Here is an 11,633-nt window from a genome sequence, read left to right on the forward strand (position 1 = left end):
TCTACTTCTTTTTCATATTTAGGTAGTTCAATGAGAAACTGGACCCATTATCTTTGAATTATTTTGCACAAAGATATTATTGGAAAAGCAATTACAGTCATTTAGAAAGCCATTATAGTGAAAACTATAAAGCCGTTTTAATTTTCCAACTTGATAATAACTAACTCCTGGTCATCATCCTGTGTGGTTGTAGCATACACGCATTAGAAAAATCAAAAATTTCTCTTTCTAAAGTTATATAAAAACAATAATAAAGTTTTCAACATACTCTTTCATGCTACATTACAGGGTTGTCAACGGTAAACAATAAGTCCATAGTTACCTTATTGAAAGCAGCTAAATTTCGATTGGAAGATACTACATGAAATAATAAATAGCAGACTAAGTAAATCAAGCAAGATGGTATGAATTTAGCTTTAAGAATTCGAAACAAAAAAATTGAGCTGAAGCATAAAGATTTTTTTACTATGATGATGATATTACATATGAGTATTTATAGAAGAACGCACCTACAATAAATAATAAAGAAAGTATTTATTAGAAATTATTACATACTTAACTAAGTACTGAAAACATATTAGTAGAGATGTTAGAAAATACTTACCTATCTCAAATTTGGAAGACTTTTTTATACACTACATTAGTTGAATTACATGAAATCTTCCTTTTATTGTCACAGATTAATATTTTCAAACCATTTCGACTTCTAACTCGAAAAATTGCAACATAAAGCTGACCATGGCTAAAGACAGGTCTTATAATAAATCCAACATGAGAAAGAGATTGACTTGATTTTTATTGATGGTCATAGCAAACGAAACTGTCAAAGAATATTGTCTACGTTGAAATTTAAAAGGTATCTTGAGTTGATGGAGTTAAAGTCATGCCAAGCAATGAAGACCTTTTGTCCTATGTTATGTCTAAAATACTTTGGCCTCAATACATGAGTGCCTAATTAAGTGATCATCAATTTGGTGCCATTACCAATCCAGAAAATTGATATATATTTCTTAACACATTACAGGAACCCATATTTGAGCTTTAACAATGAGTTGGAAGACCGGAACATTTAATACTATTCAAGAATTCAAGTGTGTGAATATCATCAGGGGTATTATGATTTTCATCTATTTTGCAAATGGTGTCAGAACTTAAATATGTTCTTTTCTCACCAGGAACCAATGTAAGCATAAATTCATTGACCAAGTCCCCAATATCATGATTGGGAGCAAGTATTGCTCTTTCTTGCAAATAGTTTGGATCCTTCGTCTTCTCCAAAAAAGATGCATATGTGCTTTCTACAATGGCTACAAGTGGATTATTTGACTCTTTTATCAAAAGATCATCCGAAATTTCAATGACTGCTTCACCATCATTAGGCCCACCAACTAACCATCTCCAATACTCAGTATCCAGTCTAAAAATTCTTTTATTTCATTTGAATCAGAATTAAAACCATCTGTTTGGAGCCTCATATTTTTAGTTAAAGTTAGCACCTTACAAAAAGACCAAAGATACGATGAGTTGATGGTGGCGAGTACAATATCCTGTCTGCTACCTTTAGGAATGATAGGGAGAATTTGTCTGAAGTCACCTCCAAGCACAATAATTTTACCCCCAAAAAGCTGTTCCAAACTATTTGGATTAGTGAATCTGAGAATATCTCTTAAAGTTCTGTCTAAAGCTTCAAAACAATATTTGTGAATCATAGGAGCTTCATCCTAGATAATAAGCTTAGTCTTAGCTATCAATTCGGCCAATGGACTTTCTTGTCTAATATTGCAAGTTGAGTCTTCATTTACATTCAAAGGGATCCCAAATCTGGAGTGTGCCATTCTCCCTCCAGGAAGAAGTAGAGATGCTATTCCACTTGATGCTACTATGAGCACGATCTCACCTTTTGACCGTAAAGCAACAGATAGAGTTTTTCAAATAAATATTTTTTCAGTGGCACCATAACCATAAATAAAGAAATCCCACATTCATTTCTAGCAACAGCATTCATAATCGTGTCATAAATTTCTTTTTGTTCAGTTGTAAGACTGGAAATAAGCTTTTTGTGCTCTCCAACCAAAGATAGTTTATCATAACGAAGCTCATCATGAATAAGCCAATTCTGAGCAACTGAAAAGATCATCTCATCTGGAAAAGGCATTGGAGGATAATCACGAAGACTTTTACCACTACTTTAAAGAAAGTTTTCAATATCCGCAAGTGCATAATTTTTTAATTCATCATCACTTAAATACAAACCTGAAATAGTAAAAGAACATATTTTCTTTTAGATAATATGGCAACAGCATTAAGTTTTTTTTTCCCTATAACCATATAATCACAGCAATAAAAATACAAAGTAAATTTTTTAAGTAATCAAAATGATAAACAAAAAAAATAGATAATGCCATACTGTCATGATGTAGAAGAGTCCTTTGCCTCTGAAGGATGTCTTCCATTAAGTATTGCCAACTATTTTCCCAAATGAATTCAGGTCTTGATAGAGAGTTTGACAATAATAACATTGTAAAGAGTCTTCTCAAGTAATTTGCAGTATCCCAAAAACTTGCCTCGGCTATGCCATCAATATATTCTTTGTCATCATCAAGCAAGCCTAATACATAGCAAGCCTCTTTAAATGAAAGATATCTAACACCATTGATAGTCCTTATATCTTCAAAACACGTGGCACCTCTTACTATATTAAGTAAGATTCTCTCCTAGTACATATCTCTACTTCCAGGAGGGACATAAAATACTCTACCAATAGAGAACCCACATTTTTTTGGAGTCCATTGAAGCTCAGATTGTTTTCATACAAATTTAGTAGGAAATTCTGCATAAGTCAAATCTCTTGCTTCCGAATACTTTTTATTGGTCTCCATCCATGCCAAAAATATTGACTGATTGATTCCAGATTTGTTTAGAATAGAATCAATTGGATCCTTATCACCAAATACAACCATTTGCTCATCTGGTAGATGAAAGGATAGCCGTTCAACAGGAGGATCTCTATAATTGATATCAAAGCCAAAAATCCTCCAAGCAGCTTCACATGGAGATATGTACCTACAATCATAGTACATACTTATTTCATCTGCTTCTTTTTGATTTTCAGGACTTCGATAAAAAGCTACAGTAACACGATCATGGCCTTTGTTAATATATTTGAAAAGATATTTTATTGATCTTGACTGATTGCACCATTCCACATTGATATGTGCATGATACTTCAGGAGAAGATATGGATTATATAGAACGACATATCTATTGTCAAAAATAACACCATTCTTTTCCATAGTTCTACCATTATCCCTTCTTCTGTAAAAAGGATATCCTTCTTCATCAATAGATGTGTAGCCTTTGAACTATTTAGGAAAATGTTTCGAACATCTTTCATCCTTCATACATGGGAAACGTGGATTGGAAGCACCATAAGGACCATAGATCATAAAATTATTCACAAGTTCATATAGCTTTGGATAAAACTCTTGGTCAGGTATCTCAGCTAATATGATTTTATTGATATTTTCACCAGTAGGATATTTGTCCTCAGCATGCAGAAAAACTAAAATATGAGCATGTGGCAAACCATGCTTTTGAAACTCAATGGTGTATATCACTTCAAATTAACAAAAAGTACCTTCATCAAATATAATGATATATATGTGCATCTTAATGAATTTATCTAAGTTGGATTATGTATTATACAATATGCATGAATGTTAGACTAATGAAGATTTAAATGTATATGATCTATAAGTTACAACTAATCAATAATTAAAAAAAAATTAGAGAATACAACATGAATGCATATTTACAATTCAAAGACTTTTGAAAAAATTCATAAATTTGTCTAATAAACTGGATGTTGGAAAAAATACATGTAAATATAATAAATACATTAGGGTAGCCAACTCACTGATTCTGACCTTTTGGTGGATGAAATAGTTTCTGAACAACTCATCAACTACAGATCAAAGTATTAGATATTGCAGAGCAGGCATAAAAATTATTCTATTGCTTCTTTAGATTCATAGTAATCAAATTAGTAAGAATGGAATTCCATTTCTGTTGCATTATATGTGAATCAAACTTGTACTTTGGTCATATTTTTATTTTTTAGTTTTTATCTGATTTTATACTTTATTCTTTGTTGTTGTTAGTAATTAGATTTGGTGCAATGTCTAGTGAGTTTTCTGTTGTTCTAATTGTTTAAATGAAATATGGTTGGTCTTTGGATGGTTATACATGATAGTTTAATTAAACACTTAAAACTTATGGTGAGTTCAATGTGTTAATCAAATTTGTTTATATCATATTGGGAAGGCAATAAAATCTAAGAGTTTAAAATTATTAGTATATATAGTATAATGGCTGAGTAATGGTACTAACCTTACCAGAGCTTTAGATATCATGGGAAGGCAGAATAGTTATTTTTCTGTATTACTTTGGTCTTTTAGTTTTAGCTTTTATTGTTTCATCAAACTTATTATTGGTGAATTTAACTATATCAGACAACTTGGTGTTTTAAATATATCTTCTATCTGATCCTGGTTGAATATTATTTACAAACTGAAAGATACACAGATGATTTATTTTAGAATTTTCCCTTTTCATCAGTAATCCCAAACCATTGCTCTTTTTTCTCAATCCAGAAAATGATTTTATAGAGAGAAGAGAATGTCAAAGAAGAATAAGGGGTTGTTTAGAAAATAATTACTTTGGGTTTTAGTCTTTTTCTATATTTAGGCAAGCGTAAGTTGTTTGTATGTGGGGCTTGGAATGGAGAAATTTTATGTGTCCATTTTCTCTACTCATTCACTACTCATGAGTTAGTAGCTCATCAATTTCTTTTTTTTTTAAAAAAGAAATAAAAGTAGATAGAGAGAAGATAATATTTTCTTCTTTACGCAGTAGGTATTTTTTTTGTTAAATTTCAAACATTATGATCAAACCTTACCCTTGCCGCTCAAGAATGAACCAAAAAAAAAATATTATTGTTCACAGATTTACTTTCCACCTTTTCAACCAAGTGTTTACTTATTTAAATTTTTGAAATCTATTTTTATAAAATACTAACTAATAAACAACTACAAAAGTTGTAGAAATGCAATAAAAACTTACAGTTGCCATAGCTTTACAGTTCAAAAAATACATGAAAAAAAAAAAAGAACGGTAAACAAAAATATTGGTCCCATTGAGGTTCTGAGAACGGGATACTTAGTCCCATTGATTTGGAGACGTTGGGTTGGGGGCACAAAACACACAAATACTTCACAGAAGAATATGATCTCTATCATGTAAATAAGGTTTATTCATTATATTTCTTTCATTTTGGAAATAGAAAGCATTCAGATTTTATTTTACTTTTGGATTAATCTAATCATGAATGTATATAAAGAATTCAAATACTTCAGAAAAAATATGTAAATAGTAGTATAAAGTGGATGTTGGAGAAAACATGTATAAAGAAGTTAGATGTACCAGCTTTAGCTCTTTCGAAAATATTTTTTTGCTTCAAATCTTTGATGAACTGATCAAGTTTAATCTTGAAGACCCTACAAAGAATGTCTGGACGATTAGTAGGTTTAAGGCCTTTATGCTGAACAAATCTGAGAACCTCTAACCAGTTTGGATTACATGTAAATATAATAAATAGATCTGGATAGCCAGCCCACTTGCATATAGCCATGGCATCTTGATAGTTTTGGATCATGTATCGAGCACCACCAGTAAATGATGAAGAAAGTATTACATGTTTACCTCTTGAAGAAGGATTTGTTTCTCCTCTCAAAACAACTTCTGTAAGTCCTTTGTACATATCTGCTCTCAAATTATTTTGATGAGACCGAATGTATTTCAACCTCGATGATTTAATCATTGTATAGGCATCAACCAAAAACTGATGAAATAACCTCCTAGAATACAATATAGTAGGAGCTTCATTCTTCCTATCCTGAATTATGTAGGCAAAAAACTCTCTCATAGATAATTTTATCCTCTTTCTGGAAGAACCACAATCTGAATCTCGAAATTGGATATTCTCATTATAACCATCCTCCCCATAAGGGAATAGCAAGGGGTATTGTAAGCCAAGATAAGCAAGATTCAATTCAGTGATTCGCTTCAATAATCCAGATTGTGTCTCAACTATAATGTCTCTATCACCAGCTGATCTTTCAAAATCTCCAACAATTAGTGCAGCTACTTCAGATATAGTGAGAATATTATATCTCCTTCCATCACGGCCCCTTTTTCCGATGAGCCATAGTTTAACATTGGACTCGTCTTTCTCTTGATACCTATCTCTAACCATCCTGAATGATTTGGCCAGTACATTGTACTCATTAAGCATATCTTTCAAATCAGTAACAATTTCAGCATGCAATGAATTTGAATCACCATCCGAACTACTTCATACAAAAAATAGAATATATTATTAGGTTCAAATACATAATTATGATAAAAAGAGTATCAAATCCTATATTCTTAAAAAGGTACATACCTCATAGTCTTCATTTTATTTTTGACACCTCATTTTCAGTATCATATATGTATAGTTGAGCAAATTTAGGAGATGATCCTGGAGTAGGCAGTAAACTTCCAATCATATGGTAATTTTGGCCACTTAGTTTAAAGACAGGGGGACCATTTCCATCATTCATACTTTTATCAATTTTTCCCCCCATTGATGTGAAAGAGAACACCATATTGTATGATCGAATATTCTTCATAAAATGGTTGCTCTTATCATCTTGATTTTGCATAAGAGCCCTCAAAGTTTCAGGTGGATCTCGTAACAAAGGAAGCTGAACTTGTCCTTGCATACAGCATAGTGAAAACTTTGGTTTTTTTGCATTATAATGCTTCATTATTCTTTCTTCATACCACATCAATGCACCACAAAATTCACATTCCCATTCCGGATCTCCAATGTCCCAATATTCTGTTTGTTTATTAAATGAATAATTTTAATCTCAGATGATATATCATGATTTATTTGTAAATAAAGTCAGTTAATGTGACAACAATGACATACCTTCATTTTGAATAGCAATATAGTCGATTTCACCACTGACTGATTCTTCAAATTGTTTATTATCATTATGTCCTATATTGTCACCAGTATGATTACTTCCTATATATTAAAACAATGATGAATTTATTATGGAAAGTGATGAACTATGACTAAAGAAGTAAAAGAAATTATTAAAGAAATGATTGGTCAATGGTGAATAAAGTTATAAATAAATAAGCAAGGGTGTTAAAGTTATTACCCACTGCATCTTGTACTACACCATTGGTGTTATTCCTATCTTCAATATTATTACTTTCACCTACACACAGAAAAATTATCACATTAACCTTCGACTAATGAGAAGACAATGTTATTCAAAGTGATTGATAAACTTGTGATAATGAGCCACTTGGGCATAGCTTACGTATGGAATATCACTCAATCAAAGAATAATCTCATAAGAAACTTACAGATTTAACTGACGTTAACAATAATGTTATTGAGAAATACTCAAATAAGAAAGTTTTTGTGTTTACCATTTGAAACATCGCTCAAAGGAGTCCTCCATCTTTTCACTGATGTCAGTTTTGGATTGCAATTGTAAATAGACAAATTTTCTGTTCCTTGACTTGTATAGTTTCCATTCTCTAATCACATATAGAATTATATTTATGTAAATTTTCAGATGCTTTATTGTCATAAAGCATGAACATATAGAAACATGTTTACCTTGAAATGTAGATGTTGTTCGCATACATTTCTCACTCCTGATCATTGTCCTCACTATATGGAATATAATGTATTAATTATTAGGCTATCCCAAAAATAATGATAACAATAAAAAAACATGAAGGTATACATTCAATTTGCAAGGCTCATTCCCCTAACGAACCCATTTTATTTCATCTATCAAGATAAATAGTTTTTAATACATGAAAGAAAAGGATTATGGCAAACACTGAAAACAAAAGTAAAAGAAGTGATGAAAATCAGTTATGAAATATAGATTGGCAGATTTGAGATACAATAAGATACATCAACCCATGAATAAAAGACAAATTTTGATTATTTTATTAGCCATGCATTTTGTAAGAAAAATTTTTTTATTTTTCTACCATTTCTCCACCACCCTAAAAATATTCCTCTGTAAAGTCTTGCATAAGCAATCAATATCGAGTGAGTATAGAGAAGTTAGAGAAATTGAAGCACAAAAAATCCATTGGTGATGATGTAGTTGAAAAGTGTTCTTGCACTTGCTTTGCTCATGTTGTTGGTGCTACAGCTTTCAACAATAAAGAGTTAAACCTATTGTGAAGTTAAGTGTTCTCAAGACTATCTGAACTGCTCAAATTATTGGGTTGGATGTGAGACTAATATGGAGTGCTACACCATATGTATTAAAAATTATAATTCCCACCAGCTTTTTCTGATAGCCATTCAGTACTGCAAACTGGGTTGCTCCATTCATCTTTGTAAGGAATTTCGCAACGGTAACCCTATTTTCCAATCATATTTTTGTTTATTTTTTCTTTATAAGTTAATTTGAAGTATTTCTTACATATTTTTAACTTTCAAATAAGGTAGATAAAGAGAATGAAAAAATGTGTAATAGAAGAATACTTAAACAAATACTGCAATGCTCAAAATAGCTTTAACATGGTTGGCAATCCTAATGTTGCAGTTTCCTAAGGCTAGTTATTTTTTTTTTCCATCTTCAATCTATGTTTCTGGTATTTCTAAATAAATCTTCCATGGATTTGTCCATTTTCATGGCAAATTTGGTTGATCCTTCAAATCTATCCTCGCTGGGCTAGTGTGTGTATGTGTGTGTGTGTTTTTTTTTTTTTAACTCTCCTTTTGTGTGATGTTTATAAATAAATCTTCTCTTAATCTGTCCACTGCGGTGGCAACTATTTTGTTATTATATCTCAAATCTGCCAATCTATATACCATAAATCTTGGCCAGATCTTATAGTATGTATCTTTCTTCTATAGTATGTATCTAAATAAATCTCCTCTTATCATTGTTTGACATTCAAAACAATAGTCATGAAATAATCTTTTACCTTGAGTAATGCTAACTGTGTTAATGCTATTGATTCTATATGTAACGTGAGTCCCTACACAGCAATGCAACCAAAAAGATATAATTAAAGTAATATGCTAAATTTAAATTTTGTACTTTATAACTGTAAAATAAGAATGATAAAAAAAGATTTAGATAATAGATTCTTAATACCAGGTAAAGATAAATCAATATCATTGATATCCAGATTTAGATTATGAACATTATTATTTTTTTCTCATTTCAAAAATATCTCTTAAATTATCCCCATTAGATTTGATAGTATGTATCATCCTTCTTTTTTTAATAATGTTCTTTCCAGAATTCATTGGAGGACTACTTTGTTTGAATAAATTATCTTTTGAGGAAAGTAGAGTTCCAAAAACTTGCTGACCATTCATTTGATTTGAATTCTGAACATTGGCATCCATCAATGATTGAGAAGACAATGTTGAAGCAGCCATCCTGTTCAAAACCGCACTTGATGCACATGTTGTAGATGGTGGTTATGTATTTTTACGATTGCATTCTCTAAAGATTTATTTTCGACTCTTTTGGATTTAATGGTACAATTGACTTCATTTGTGAAAGAAGAATGAACTGCATGCGTTAAAATATTCACAGATGTTAATAAGATTAACAATAATATTTTTGAAGAATAATAACATGAGAAAGTTTTTATGTTTTCCATTTATAACATCATTCAAAAGAATCCTTGATCTAATAACTGATGTCAGACCTGGACTGCAATTCAAAATAGATAAATTTTCTATTCCTGGACTTGAAGGATTTCCAATATTTGAATACGTATAGAATTACATTTCAGTAGATATTCAGATACTTTATTGTCATAAAGCATGAAAATATAAAAATGTGACTACCATGAAACCCTGATGCTGCTCGCATACGTTTCTCGCTCCTAATCATTGCCCTCCTCAACCTTCTTTCTTTTGGACTAATATGCTCCATTAATGGATTTTCTATGATATCTGCTAGACTCATAAAGTTTTCATTTATTAATACAATCAGACAAATGAAGTCTCAGATTCTCAAGGATCTCATCCAGCAGAAAATATTTGTGATAAAAAATATGAAATCAATTAAACTATTTTATAAAAGCCTATACATGAAGGTGTGGGGTGATTGGTTTTTAGGTCATGCATCTACAATTAAGTTTTATATCTGAAAATGACCGAATTTGAACATAGATCTGAATTTCTGTTGGAGTTATTCACTCTATATTGGAACACTTTGACCATAGATAAGAATTTTTCATACATTTGTTTGTAACATAGATATTCTTTTCTTATTAGAAAAATACAAAAGAATAGAGAAAAAAAGGAGAATGTACACATACAACAAAAGAAACAAACTTACTTGAAGAGTTTTATGAAGGTACTCTGTCATAAGCATGAGCAATAGAAATGAAGCATCAGAGAAGAAAAGACATAATACGTTGAGTGTTATGTTTTAAATGTTAACTAATTGCTAAAGGTGAAGGTGAAGGTGAAGGTGAAGAGTCTTACTTTTAATGTTTATAAACATGATAGTTATTAGGCTGCTAAAATAGAAACAATAGAAGCATATTAACGTGTGACCTTATGACCATCTCATTGGAATCTTAAAGCTGTCCATTTAATATCACAATAGTTTCTGACATTGAAATTATATTGTACCATTAATTCAATTAAAATAAGTAGCTGATGGTTAGTATTAACCAAAAAAAGTTATAATTCCAAAAATAGTGAACATTAAATTTTGTGATAATAAATGGACAGGAGAGATATAGATGAGCATATATTATGACAATTAAGAGTATGGTTACATATCAATGGAGGAGTCTGAATTGATGTGAAGGAGATGAAGAGTTGCATGGGTTGGTGTGCACAAAGAAGCTTATTCTTGCATGAAAAACCAAGTGCTGCTATTATTAGTTGCATGGGTTGGTGTGCTTTCACAATGGAGTTCCAAGTAGAGGGAGATCACATAAGAGCAAAAAGGAAAGGCCATAGCTTCCCAAGGAATGACTTCCAATTACTTTCAGTAATTACTATGAGAAGTGTTTAAAACAGCCTAGAAAAATACAAAAAAATAGAGAAAGAAGGGAAACGTATACATGCAACAAAAGAAATAAACTTACCTGAAGAGTTCTATAAAGGTACTCTATCATATGGATGAGTAATAGAAATGAAGCATCAGAGAAGAAAAGACACAATACATTTAGTGTTATGTTTTAAATGTTAACCAATTGCTAAAGGTGAAGGTGAATAGTCTTGTTTTTAATGTTTATAAAAATGATAGTTATTAGACTGCTAAAATAGAAACAATAGAAGCAGATTAATGTGTGACCTTGTGACCATCTCATTGGAATCTTAATTCATTTACTTTCACAATAGTTTCTGGCATTAGAATTATATTATACCATTAATTCAATTAAAATAAGGTAGAGACAATCAATGTTGATTAGGGTTAGCATACATTAGAATTTTAGCTCCAATGTATGTTTTAGCTTTCCCTTACCTTATTCTATCTAGTTTTGGGATGTTGGTTGGT

The sequence above is a fragment of the Elaeis guineensis genome, chromosome 1, assembly GCF_000442705.2.
Source record: "Elaeis guineensis isolate ETL-2024a chromosome 1, EG11, whole genome shotgun sequence".
NCBI classification, from domain to species: domain Eukaryota; kingdom Viridiplantae; phylum Streptophyta; class Magnoliopsida; order Arecales; family Arecaceae; genus Elaeis; species Elaeis guineensis.